The sequence below is a fragment of the Pseudopipra pipra genome, chromosome 9 (assembly GCF_036250125.1).
Source record: "Pseudopipra pipra isolate bDixPip1 chromosome 9, bDixPip1.hap1, whole genome shotgun sequence".
Lineage (NCBI taxonomy): Eukaryota > Metazoa > Chordata > Aves > Passeriformes > Pipridae > Pseudopipra > Pseudopipra pipra.
This window is the reverse complement of record NC_087557.1, coordinates 382,054-396,653: the sequence shown is the minus strand read 5'-3', so window position 1 is coordinate 396,653 and position 14,600 is coordinate 382,054. Positions and strand designations below refer to the sequence as shown.

At 41.9% G+C, this 14,600-nt stretch overlaps 1 protein-coding gene across 3 annotated transcripts in view; it reads right to left on the bottom strand.

Annotated features, from left to right (window-relative positions):
• BRINP3 (BMP/retinoic acid inducible neural specific 3) overlaps positions 1-14,600 on the bottom strand; it is a 168,197-nt gene that overhangs the window by 25,803 nt on the left and 127,794 nt on the right. The window lies entirely within an intron of this gene.

Sequence of the window (14,600 nt, the reverse complement as noted above, 5' to 3'; positions counted from 1 at the left end):
ATGTATATTGACTCATTTGAAGATCAGAAACTGTTTTAAAAGAAGTGTATTCCAATACTTAGGAAATGCAAATAAATGTGATTTTACAGGCCATTTCTCTTATATACATGTTATTTCACCTGAGACAAGCCATTAAATCAGACTTTCAAAAGCATTTACAATTAAAATGGAGCCTTTCAAAGGATTTTATGATACTTCAGAATTTTATGACACTTCAAGAATGTCCCCATAACTTCTTTTTGACTCCAAAGTGGTGAAAAGGAGCTCTTCAATCACAAGGTCACTGGTACTGGGAACCTGCTCTGCTTTATGATTTGTTCTGGTAGCTCAGTTCACATAAGACATGTAGAGAGAACCTTATTAACAGAAGTTTATTAATCAGCGAGTCTGTTTTCATAAGTAGGATAATTTGCAAGTTGATTTATAACTTCTGAACCCAAATAACTGTTCATTAGAAGGGCTCTAATTACTGGGGGGGAAATATGAGAACAAGTAGCACACTCGAATGCACGTTTATCCCTTTTCCTCCTTGTTTCCATGGATTAGCCCATTTCCCTGTCTGCCCTCCTGCCTCCTGCTCTCCTCCCACCCTTCACAATCCATTTTTTTCTTTCAGCAAAGTCACTCATCCCACAGTTTGGCTTTCACCCTGCCAGATGCTCCTTTTGGGTAGTCTGCACTTCAGCAGACTACGTGACAAAAAGTGATCCAAGTGCCTGAAGTAGCCTCCCTCTTAAAACTAAAATAATCATAATATTTAACATTGCTGTAATTTTAGGATGCTCGTGGGAGAGGGCTGAGTGGGGAAAACGTCTGCTCACATCAAAGAACGCTCCCTTACCATCATTGCTCATAAGTCTTTTGGTTTTACTTCAGCTTTTTTAACATGTTTACACAAAGCAGGCAAAAATACTTTCTTTTTTTTTAGTGGTGGAGAAGAAACATCTTTTGTAAATAAGCTGTAAAGGCCCTTGGCCACATCCTGAGGGACACGGGGCACGGATGGAACAGAACAGTCCCACTTTTGCTTTTTCCATTCCTTAATTTTGTCTAAATTGGTTTTAATCCTTCTTGGTCCAACAAGAGTATCTGTTCCTGGCAACTTAACACTTGGAAAATCTACATTACCAGACAAGCATCTCTGTGAATCTTAGCACAGTTTTGGGAAAACTGGTTACCTGTTTTCTCCTTCCCGGGTGACAGTCATGCCTTGCACAGAATTACAGAATAGTTTGGGTTAGAAGGGACCTTTAGGGTCATAAGCAGAGACCCCTTCCATTAGATCAGGCTGTTTAGAGCCCCAATCAACCTGACCAGTCTCTGTCTCCTCACACTGCCCTTCCAGTCCTCAACTGCCCTCAGGGTTTGCACAGAAGATATGAGAGAGGGTTATATCTGGCTTGTCTGAAGCAACCACAGTCACACTGCCTTGGTAAAGCCTTCCAAGGTTAAAGATTTAATAATTTTAAAAAACTGGTATTTTTAAAAAAAAAATAATAGCAAATAAAGTTAACTGAACAGACACAAAGTATGTCCTTTGGTTAAGTACAGATCTGCAGTTTGTAAAAATCAGACAAGTTCTACTAAACTGAGAGGAGTGAGGGTGTGTATATATATGTGCTCTGACACCTTGGGAGGATTAGGTCCCAAAGCCACTCTCCTGACTACCTGTTTTAATCACTAACTTCTCATTTCCCTTCTGCCCCTCCGAGACACTGGGATATCTACTTAAAATGAGCTCCACGCAGCCCAAACAAACCCAGCTCCCTGAAGAGACAACAGGCTCAGAAGATGCCTTTTCAGCCCTCATGTTGCTGTAATCACTTCTTTAAGGAACACTGTCACTTTGCTGTCCCCTGCACTGAGCTCTACAGCCAACAACCCATCGGGTGCAGTGTTTAGGAGCGATAAGGAGGGTTTACACTCTGCCACTTGCACTGCAACAGCATTGCCAATAAGAAAATGTTTCTTTTTCTCCCTGTAATAAACATCATCTTTGGCTACCCCTGTGCCCTCTCTGATCCTGTTAATGAGCTCTGTAGTGCAGGTAAAGGAGAGGCAGAGATAAAAGGAGCACTGTTACAGAGTGCCTGCTGCACGCAAAAAAAAAAAAAAAAAAAAAAAAGAGGGAAGATAAAGTGCCCATATCTTAAACAGACACATTTCATGATCTGTGAAACTACAACATGAACTCCTAACACTGAGAGATGATTAAACTATTACACTCTAATCAACACACTGTGCCAGCCATTCCTGAGGATTAACAGCCAGTATTACAGTCCTGGGGGCCGTAGGAACGGGTACTTCTAAAACACAAAATCATGGAATACCCTGAGCTGAAGGGACCCACAGGGATAACTGAGTGCCACTCCTGGCCCTGCACAGGACACCCAAGAATCCCACCCTGACACCTGATACCACGAGCAATCTGATTCCTGCACCTGCTCTTTCGTTGTCAATTTTATATATTCTTAGCTGATTGCAAACGAGGTAAAAATGGCTGGTCAAACAAGTGCATTTTCTGACTGTTTGTGTCTGGTTTTCACGTCCCCCTTTCTGCCAGGTAAATCTTCCTGGAGTTTGAAATGGCATCCAATAGTTCAGGGGGAAAGAATAAATGAGAAATATCATAATGGGACCAAAGAGGGCTGCTAAAATCAGATGGGTATCAGACATATTTAGGCTGTGATAAACACCCAGAGCTACAGGGATGTAACTCGCTGTAGTTTGGTACCAGAGCAGGCTCAGTGCTCAATGCAGTGATTAATATTCTGCACATGGAGCTGGCAAAGGCCACAAAAACACAGGAAGCCTCATCAAGGGGGTTGATAGTGCTCTGCTACATGGAAAAAAAGGTGCCTGCTCTGTGTTGGAAGAGAACCAAGAGAATCTCCTGATTTCTCTGCAGGGAATATTTTGCATACTCCTGGTGTTTTACCCCAAGGACTATCCCACCTACAAGACCACGCACACTTCTGGGTTTGTTCCAGCTGAGGTTGGGTGGTTTGTAGAACTTTTCCAGGCTACCAAATGTCTATTTTTTTTCTTCTTTTTTTTTTTTTTTCCTGTTGGCTCCTATTCTGGCTGAAATTAATGATGACATATGTGCACATGTGAAAAAAAAAAAAGGGAGGGGAAAATCTAGATATGATTTAGGAGAACATAAAGCAAAACACAGCTTGAAGATAATCTGCATTTGCTGATATGTTAGGAAAGAAATTGTTTCACTGCAGAGTAAACTGAAAGAAATGTCAGCCACCTTCTCTCAGCCTCCAGAAATGACAGTTTCTGGGAAGATGACATTCCATCAAGTTTTATTCTGCTGTTTAATTTAATGTCATATTCTGATGAGCCTTTTTACCTAAAGTGAAATAATTTAATCTTATGGAGACAAAACCTTTAACATTGGGAATTACAACATAGTTTTCAGTAAATATATAACCCTGTCCAATAGTGGATTACATCACCTACCCAAAATTAATTTTATTTTTTTTAAAAGAACATTCAAAAATTTGGAAAAAGCAGCCTGAAAATAACTGAAAAAGTTTAAGAATCCCTTGTTGACTGAAACATACTATTCACAACAGGCTTACATATAGTCTATGCATTTTCTAAAATTTATAAGAATTTGGACTTTAGTGGGTTCTTCCATTTAGCAAAGTTCAGTAAAAGTATGTCTGTAGGAGAAAACCACTTTTCACATCATACTGTGCTGTCAAAATCCACCATTAGACAGCAATTGTAATGGGCTGCTTTGTCATTTCTCTAAATGATGCTTTAACAAAACATTTTTCTCCCTTAAAAATCTATACATCTGTCCTTTGTGCATAAATCCTCTGGTTTTAATGGAGTTCTTCCACTTGCTCTAAAGGTGTAAAATTCTGCCCTCACAGTCTAGAAGGGCTGTAACACCTCATGGAAAAACTGTTTTGCTTTGTCTCTAACAAAGTGTTACAGAGGATTAAGGCCAATGGACAAAAATCGACTCTAACAAGGGAGGGTGTGATACTTTGTTGAACAAAGATGATGTTTTGGTAAAATGAGTGTGCTTTGTACCAATATCAAACTCAGCTGAAGTGGATTCATGTTCTCCAGAGCATTTCAGCTTTTCCCACTCTCCTGATGAGAATCCCTTGCAAATGACCAACTACTGTCTCCAGAGCTGCTGCAGGACACCAGCTCTGCTCTCCAGCCACCAGGAGAGGAGCACGTGGCAGCTCAGGCTTCCAAGGGAACACGATCTCCTGCTCCAAGCGGGTCTGACAGCAGCTCAGCTTGCTTGAGCCCAGTCAGGCTTTGGGCTTGGTCCAGTGAGGTTTTGGGAACTGCTGTAATCAAGACTCAACTGCCCTCATGGAGAAAACATTTCTCCCTGTCTGAAGTGTGAATCTCTCGTTTCAGTTTGTGCCTGTTGCCTCTCAGCACACAGAACCTGGCTCCCTCTGGATCCCTCCCTGCACACAAGGGGGATGCTCTGAGTCCCCTAAAGTCTCCGTGCCCAGGGCTGACCAAACCCTCCTCCTGGGGCCTCTGCTCCAGCCCCTGCCTCCCTGGGGACATCACTGACCACCCTCTGGACTGCTGATGCCTTTCCTGCACTGTGGAGCCCCAAACTGGCTGCAGTATCGGAATGTGGGCTCAGAAGTGCTGAGGCTACTCCCCTCCTTGATCTCCTGCTCCTTCTCCACCTCTTTGGTCCCCCCCAGGATGTGCTGCCCTGGGTACTGTGAGGCCACCACGCTCTCTCCCCCAGGAGCTTGGCCAGCTCAAGTGGCTCCCCAGGACGCTCAACCTCTTCCACACTCCCAGATCCAGGGTGGAAAAGGAGCCGTTTTCCCGGTGCCAGGAGTCACCAGGCTCCTGTTCCCCCACCTGACAGGCTGCATGTGCCCCCTGAAGGAGCACAGACCCCCCCTCCGTGCAGTGAGGGCTCGTGCTTGGCTCTGCCACCCCATCTCTTTCCTCCCTCTTCCCCAGGGCTCTGCAGAGGGAATTCTGTTCCCTCTCTGAACAGGGATTCATGAGATGATATTCCAAAGGCAAGGCAGGTGTCTTTCCAGATTCCTGCCTGAGACAGGAAAAACTACTTAAGGAACTTGAAACTTTAATTAAAAAAAATAGAATCAGCTTCAGTTTTAGTTCATTTGTGGTGTGTTTTTCCTTCACAATAACCTGCCTCCTTGTCTGTGTTAATCATTTGCCTACACCTGGTTTTAATACCACTCCAGCCTTCCTTTGGCACAATTCACTCCAAGCCAAAACCAACAGATAGGACTGCATAAGGAAAAGCAGCAACAGTCAGGACCAAGAAGAATATATTCAGACCAAAAGCTCTCCTTGAGAAGCACTTTGGAAGTGTCTCCAGTAGCTCCAGCAGTTTATTTACCCACGGGGAAGGTGATACAGAGGAGCAAAGCAAACCATCCAGCCCTGCTCTGTGTCCATCTCAGGGCTGATTGTCTGCTCAGGCTGTAAATTAGCCTATATTTAATATAAATACCTGTGATTTTTCTCACAGGTTAGAAGCTGGAAAGAATGAATTGTCAATTAATCCCATCTCAAAGCTCAGGGAAACTGCTGGAGCTCCTCGTGTCACCACAAAGACAAACAACCGTGCAAAGAAAAGAAAAAGAAAAGCCATTTTGTGAAAGGATTTTTAGCATTCCAAAATTGTCTTAAATCTTTGGAGATTTTCTAAAATTCTCCAAATGCATCTAATTCCTCTGAAATCCTCCTAAAGGGAACACTGCAAAGTTTTCCTCTTTTACTTCGCTTTGAATCAGTCAAAATGCTTCATTTTGACAGAACTGAAATTTTTTATGGTTATATCAACCTTTAATTTTGTGTTATAACATAAAAGTTATGAGGTAAAAAAATGACAAAAATGAATAAACATTACAAAATGAAGGTCAAAAGCTTTACTGTATTCTTAAAAAAAATCAGAAAAACAAAAAAACCCCATAATTTTGCAATTACTGGAAGATTGTTCCTGGTTGTTTGGGTGGGTTTTTTTCAGAGCAGCTGCCTTAATATTTTATAATATTCTGGATACAAATCTTTATCTCTGCTACAGTGCAACTGCATTTTCTGTTTAGACTGCAAGCTCTTCAGAGAAGAGCCTGGCTCTTATTATATCTTTATAGGGCAGTTAGCACAATAGATCCCAAATTTAATTGTTGCAATTTATTAGAAATAATAACAATAAATTTGCCTGTGGCTCCAGGCAACTGCCCCCTCCTTGGAGCCCTCTGTGGGAGCTGCAATTAGTGTGAGGAGAAAGAATTCTGGGAGGAATGATCTCATAATCCCCCTTTTATCACACTTTTTACTGTCCTGGCTGTGAAAACCTGCAGCTCTCACCGTGTGACTGTGGTGTTATCATTCCCCTCCCATAACAAGGCTTTTCAAATTGTAATCAGGGCAATAAATGTGACAGCAAGTCAAATGCCAGTGTCAGCTGTAAATCAAACCACAAAGCTGGTGTCCTGAGAGGATAGAAAGCTGTAGGACCTACATTTCCAGGATTGCTGTTCATTAAAGGGCTGCCTCCAAACTGTGTAGGTGTTATTAAAGAGATTTATAAAAGATAGATGTTTTTAAAAACATCCTTCCATGAGTCAAAAGCCCGGAGAGAACAAAGTCCTAAAATGAACATATATTTGTTTTTATGTTGCCGTGAATTTTAGTTCTTCATGAGGCATTACTCAATTTGTCAAAGAAGTAGCAGCTGTTTTCCAAGACATATATGTTGGAAAATAATCCAACTCAAAGAAGCACAAGACTGCAGCTTGAAACAACTTTATTTCTTGATAGAAGAGAGAGTAAATCTGAATTTTCCTTCCCCTTCCCCCCTTGTTAAGCTAAATTAGTCAGCTTCCCCAATAATGTTTCCTTCTCCAAAGCAAAGGATTTCTACTTTAAACTTTCTGAAGGACACAGGGAAGGAAGGAAATGTATGTATGTTATTTTCCAACCTTAATGATTCTCTGATCCTATGACATATGTTACATGTGTTATATACATACCCACATGTGCATATATATGTATATTACACAGTTAATGCAGGTAATGTCCTGTTCCTGTGAGAGGAACAGGAAACCACAAACCCTCCCCTTGCAAGCTTTGAAACTCTCCTGGTGCCAAATGAAGATGAAAAAATGGCAGAGTCGAAATTGGTAGTAAAACCAGAATATCATCCTGTAAATTGTGGATTAATTCAGAAGTTCTGCTGGGCAGGAGAAAACAACCTTCCCTGGGCTCTGCTACGAGCTGGAAGGACTCACATTTCCTATAATCAAGTGACTTTCTTCTTATTCTCAACATAAATATGACCTTGACAGCAAGTTGACTTTTCAGAAGCCAAAAAGCCAGACTCCAACAGCTGTCCCTGTAAATCCCAGGACCTGAAGGACGTTCCCTTCATCCTGTCAGGTTTTCTTTCGGGTGTGAATTTGGCTCATCTCTCTTTTAAAAATGTTTCTATCACTACCCTTCAAAGGGATGTTCCTTGGAATTCACACTAAGCTTTCACGAAAAACGTCTCAAAAATCTATCTATGGGTTATTTTGGATTTTTTTTTTGTAAACACTTTGATGATTTCAATATTGTTTCTAAGTAGTCCTGCAGCTGGGATGTTCCAGTGTCTATCATTATCTCTCTACAGAGCTATAAATGCACTCAGTGCATAAGATGTAATTCTTTTGAGTAGGCATAACTTCTGCCAGTCCAAAATTTACCTTCTCTGATCTCGATCACGCTGGGAACTCCTGCAGTTTGCAAACTGGGAAGGGTAAATAAACATGTAATGATTCACAGAAGGATAGATGAGGGAAGAGAATGAGTGAAACTGAAAAGTGTTCTTGGAAAACACATTGAAGTAAATAAGCAGTGTTAAGCTGTTCCAGGAGAAGATTTAAGAAGCTATGAATCAGAACAGACAACACTGCCCTGGAAGAAAAGAGAGGCCACAGAGTGACATCACTCTTAATAAAGCAAGCCCAAAGCTGCCAAGGCAGATTGGAATTGCACCAAGAATGAGGGGATTTTGTCACTAGCTTTGAAGGGAATTACATTATGTCCTGTACATGGTGGACATAAGTAGAATTATATTAGATCAAGCCTTCTGCTCCTCCTCTTATTACAATGTCACCACAATGTTTGAAGGATCTGGGAGTGCAATGCCATGTAAAACTTTCAGTAAGTTGATTTGCCAGGTGCTGCTTTAGCAGGAGCTGTGTAACGCTTTTACTTTTGGAACGGGGGCAATTCTATTGGCTGTACCCTGCTTTTTGGAGTAGGAGAGGCACAACTGAGACACTGACTCTCTGAAGAAATTATGCACATCCCACCTGTTCACTTGATTAAAACAGTGGCACCTCCACGGGGGTGGGAGAGCTGGGGAGGGGAGTTTTGGTCACAGAAGGAAGGGCAGCTTGGTGTATCTGCTCATGTTATTGATTAAACTTCCTGACAACCACAGAGGGAAGTTAATTACTGGGAGGCAAATTAACACCCTTGCAAGATAATAGCGAAAACAATAATTATATTAAGAACTCAGGAGGGCTAAGTTTTCTTGGCCTCGAGCCCGAAGCTGTGAGCACTTGTTTTAAAGCAAACCACGGCTCTCCTGCTCGGGGGCAAATGCTTTGAACCCTATTGATTGAGGTCTTTATTCTCCCTGATTAAAAAAGCACCTTCAGCTGCCAGTGAGTCAGTCCAGGCTGTTCACAAGGAGTCCTTCAATTAAGATTTGGGCGAGACTCACTTTGCATGGCAATGGGTCTGCTCTGGTCAGCAGAGGGACAGGCTGTGCCACCTGAGTGCCCTGGGCCAGCACCCCCGGGCTGTCCCTGCCACGGAGCTGCCAAGGACCCTCTGAGGGGCACGTTCCCCTGCTCCCCACTCAGTGAACACAAAGCTTCTCAGACAGCAAGGTCAAACTGGCCGAGTTTATAAACTGAAGAAATCCTCCAGCACTGAGTTTTAATCCCAGGTTTAATTTTTAAGCTCCTTTTACGTGCATTTTAATCGAATCACAGCAGCTGGAAAAGCGGGAATGTGTCACTGGACTGTGGTAAGGGAGAACTCCTGGTGGGAACTGTCTTCAGTGCAAATGGCAGTGTGGGCCTCTGAGTTTACAGCCTGGCTGGGGTGCCAAGCCAAAGCCAGTCATCTTGTGACGTTATTTAAGATTTGAAATCTCAACATGGAGATCAAGAGTCAGTCTGGGCACTTTTCTTCCACTCTAAATGCAATAAGTTTCTTCTGCTCAGAGTGTACGTACGGTAACACCTCTCTTTAAACTGACATTTCCAAATTGTGCCTGCAGTTACCTTCTGCCCTTTTACTGCCTTTTAGTCATTTGGAACAGATATAAACGAGACATTTGGTACATTAACTATGTTTTAAAATGTCTGTCCTAGGATGCAGTTTCTCTTTGAGTATTTTTGGGGGTTTTAGGTGGGGGAGTTGCTGGTTATTTTCTCTTCTGGGCTGGAAGAATCACAGAGAACACTGTCAATGCCAAGATAATTTTTAGCTATGATTAAATGGCAGTCTGAAATTTTTTTAAGCAACATCACTGTAGTTTATACAGGAGTTATTGAGGGCACTGTTAAGAACATTATTACTGCTGGTAAGAAGGGAGAAGGCTGGAACCCAGGTCAGTGTCTACATGATGGAGTCAATCTGCAAGTTGGCAGCTGGGAAGAATTACCTTTTTACTTGTCAGCCAGGTGACTTTGATTTGAAGATAGTGAGAGGCAATCAAAGGAATCCCGTGGTGTCCACTTCTGCTAGAACGATTTTAAGAAAGAATTTGTGCCCCAGCAAGAGCAAAAATCTGTGCCTTACTGGGTTGGCAAACAAAGTTTTACTGGATTTTTCTGCCTAGAGAGAGGGATTTTTGAGGTTAAACATCACAGGCAAAACGCAGACTGGCTGCAGCTTTTCTGGAGCCCTTCATCAGGAAGAACCCGACACACCATAATCACAGCAGTATTTTAAAATACTTGTCTGATGGAGAGGAGGAGAAAGAAAGCTCCACCTGAGGGACAATGTTGCATTCCTTAATGCACTGCCAGGAGAGAATTATATGACCCATAATTGATTCCAGAACTTCAGCTGACACTGGTATATGAGAGGATGAAAAAGCCTGTACCTAACTGATGATGTGGAATTCTTGCCCCCAGGTTTCCTGCATCTTTATGTTGTGATTTATGTTTGACCTTGAAGATATGAGTTTGTCTTTAGCTCTCATCACAATGCATTTTGTACACCAGACATCTAAGATTTCCATCTTCAGCACTGGACAATCTGTTTAAATTTATTTACGTGGTTTGTTTTTTTTTTTCACTTTAAATTTAGTCTATTTAAATCTAAGTTAAGGATTTAACCTCACATTTTGTTTAACTGCCTGGTTTGGGGTTTTTTTATTTAAGCATAAATACACTTTTAGCAAATTAAGTAAGTCTGGCTGCGGCTGTTATTTTTTGATTGTTACATAAAATGAACAGAAGAAAATGCCCCAACAGATGTCTTACTCTGTATCACGGTGTGCTCAGCACCCAAGAGTATCTACATGCACGAAAAGTGACTATGCAATTCTCTCTTCTGAGAAATACAAAGAGATTTGTGTAGATTTTGAGCTCAAATTTGATCACTTGCCATGGGTGGATGTATTGACTGACTATGTGACTGTCTCTGACTTTGGAACAGTCTTAGAATTCCTCCTTTACAGCTTCTTTACAGCCTCAATAACCATCAAGGCAATGCTGTCCATCTGTAACAAATCCATGAGGCTGGCAGGGAGGGCAGAGAATTCTCCCCTGAGCAGCTGCACTTCCAGCTCGGAGCCAATTGCAATTTTCAGTCTGGATTTTGCTTTATTTTACAGCCCTGTGCAGCCTGGGTGTTGGGAACAACTTCCACCGTGGAAATGGGGATCAGGGTCCTTCACAAGGAAGAGCAGAGCAGTTTTGGGGCCAGGAGTGAGGGCACGGTCCTGTTTTACAGAGACATTGGAGTGGGAGCACGAAGGGTTGGTCAGTCCTTGGAGGAACCACGACTCAGGACCACCACCCATCCCACCAAAGGGTGATTTGGAGCATGTTTTGTCTTTTAGAAAGATTCAACAGCAAAAATACCGGCCGAGTTTGCAGAGGAGTCTCTCTTGCTTAAGGGTCAGATGAACTTGAAGAGTGAGAGAAAACTAATTCTTCACTTTTTCCCAGACCAGCTTTGGGCTCTTGTTGTGCTTGGGTTTACTAAAAAAAAAAAAATCTGCAGATCTGTGCTTAGTGAAAAGAGCCTTTCTTGTCCAAGGCTGGCATTTTACAGCATGGCCATATTTCACATGGGAAAATATGAGCTGAAGGAGAAGGGAGAGAGTTTGGGAAGTGTATTATCAAAATATGGTGGTTTTCCACATTTTGCAGTTTTGAAGATGGAGATACAAATTCATGACACTATTAAATGGATAATTCTCTAAATCTCACTGCAGACTAGGAAATGCTGGAGATGATCTCTCCTATTACTTTCTGTGGATTTTACATAAAAGTAATTATAGAAGATGCAAATGCTACCCCCCCCCCCAAAAATGGCATGCTTGAACTTGCTCATCTTTAGTATTACTGATATTTAATTCAGTAATAAGCTTATCATCTCCTCTATTAGAACCTACTTTCTGCAGCCCTTTAAATCCAGTTCTTTTATACAAGAGATTTTGGGAACATCATTAATTCAATCATTGTAAAGAAATGGAAAAATATAATTGAACTGAGGAAGCAGGACTCCAAAGTCTCAAAAGCAATCTCTGCTGATGCAAACAAGAAAACTTTGGGAACAGCTTTGCAGTGCTACACATTAACTGAGGATTCAGACTGAATTTTTGGGTGAACCTTTCAAAACTGTGGATTTTTTCAGGTGATTTTGAGTCAGTACATGTAAAAGGTAACCGATGACCAACAGCAAGACATCCCAGAGTTATTAGGGAATTATGAAATGCATTAGACATGAAGTCCAAAGGCAGTGAATCCAGGGATTTAAGAATAGCTTTCAACAGCAATTCACTTCTGATAGTGCTTTTGCAATCAAAGCAGTGACTGAGGATGGATGCACAATGAAAAATAGTTTCAGCAAATATTAATGTGCAAGTTAATATCAATTTACTTTGGCTGTACTTCTATCACTGGCACTTTCCGTGATACTGAAATTTACCTTTTGAATTATCTCTGTAAAGCAGACACAGAAGTGACTGAAAAAAAATCAAACTCGACATTTTGAGGAGTTGTTTGTCATTTAAGGCTGTAGAAGGATACATTTCAAAATATTTACAAGGTGACTTTTGATGTTTAATTACGTCTGTGAAGCCACATGTCTGGTTGAGTAAACAGAGTTTGTGTTATTGGCCCAGCTCTGCAAAGTCCTCCATGGCTCTGGCTCTGATCTGCTTAAGCTGGTGCTGGACATCCAAGCACACAAGTCAAATCCAAAGTTAATGGACTACAAAGGATTCCAAAAGGCACATATTTCAGTGCATCACTGAATCCCCTTCGAGCCCAACCGTGGCAGCAAAACTTGTGTCCAGTTTGCTGCAGGCCTGCTATTCCTGCCACAGGATTTTGTGCTTAAACTACCTTGGAAAGAATGAGGGTTTAATTTCAAAGCTCCTTTGAAATGATATCTCACAATATTTGTCGCACATCCAGGAAACATTCCCAAAGAGATTTTGTTACCTTTGAGGGGGAGAAAGTTATTCCACTCCCAGCACTTGGGGAATGTGCAAAGGGAAGGCAGAAGCTGCCATTGAATACCAGATATGGGAAAATAAATGCTTGATGGGAGATTTTCTTTTCATGTTTCCAGGAGGCCTCATAAATGCCAGACATAAAAAAAAGAAATTATGAAAATGCACTTTTGCCATTTTCTGTTGTTTGAGCAACCCCATCATCCATGTCCTTCTTTATGTTGATGGCCTTTTTTATTTAGAAAAATGAAATTAAGTTGCTACAGGGACTGCTACAAATTTCTTTCTGATGTCAACGAGCAGATCACCTTAAAAGAAAATTGCTGTCCTTTAAATTGTTTAAATGAAGTGTTCAGATTTCCAAAGGCATCCAGCAGCCAACCACACTAAGATCACTGTACAGGCAATGTGTGATCATCTTCTCATCCCTGCTGTCAGAATCCAGAGCCTGTGGATGTCTCTGGGGATTTTCCTGACTTTTGTGTGTTATAGAGCAGTGGGTCATAATCTCTGCAAAATGTTAAATTGCCAGTCAGAATTGTGGGGCAGAATTTGCTTCTTTGTACATTGTCTTGACAAGACAGTTTCAAAAACTTCCCAGAGCAGTGATGTGTAACAAGACAACATATTTACCAACACCATCCTCAACACTGCTGCAACCATAAGCTGTGGAAGTCCTACAGGCTTCCAAAATTTGAGATTTTTTTTTTCCAAGGAATCTTCTGATGCTCTTTATTGTGGGAAACTAATTGCACTCGAGTGCTTAGGGCAAAGCTTCCTCCTGAAATGGGAAGACAGAGTTTAGTGAGAGGATGAGGTAGGAGGAGCACCTGGACAAGTACATGCTGCTGGTATTGGGGGCAGAAGGGGTACAGAAAATTGGCAATGTTAAAGAACAACACAATGTAGAAGTGAGGAGGCTACAGGGAAGTGTGGTGAGGACTGCAGGGCTTTAATCTTTAATCCAACTAATATGGGTGGGCTCCATACTGTGAAATGTCAGTGCAGCCCAGGGACTTGTGGTAACAGCAGCTCAACTGCATTATCCAGTTGTGTCTCAGGCTACAGATTCCCCTGGAAGGCCACTTTCCTGCACTTTGAGAGAGGGTAAATGAAACACTGCTTGATTCCATTGGAGGGGATATTTTTAGACCTCATTTTGGATGATAAGAGCACAGCTTCTTGGAGTGGTGGTCTCAGGGAGAACTTTGCTTACACAGTAATTCCAAGGCCTCAAGAAACAAATGAAATTTGTTATTAAAGGTTGAACAGCTGCTCATTTGCTTGGGTTGTAGCTGAGTCTGGAGGCCAGAAGATCTGATAAAAAAATAAGCAGATGGTTCAGAGTAAACAGTTTGAAGTAGCTCCTGTATTTTCTTTGAGAACTTAGCACATAACCTGACTTAAAGAGCTGATATGAAGCTCATTGAGCTAATAGTGATCAAGTATTTGTTGCTGGAGGGCATCTAGAGAGGTGAAAAAGGCAGCCAAACTTACTGAGAGATAAATAACATACTGCTCCACATCCTCCAAAATGGCATTTGAGTAGTTAAAAAGTTCCTGAAGGGCCTGAGTGGAATCCAATCTGCACACAGTGATGAACAACACATTCTGAACTGGAAAGTGCCCAGTCATCTAATTTGTGACAGTCACAGTGGCTCAAAAGAGGGCTGTCACTCCCAGCAAGCCCAAATTCCAGACCAGAGCCCTCCAGGGTGAAAAACAGGAAAATTCTTTGTTCACAGAGCAACAGGACGAGATGGGAAAGAACATCTGATCCAAACCCCTGCTGAAGAGGGGCCACCCAGACCCAGCTGCCCAGGACCACGGCCAGTCACCCTGAATGACTCCAAGG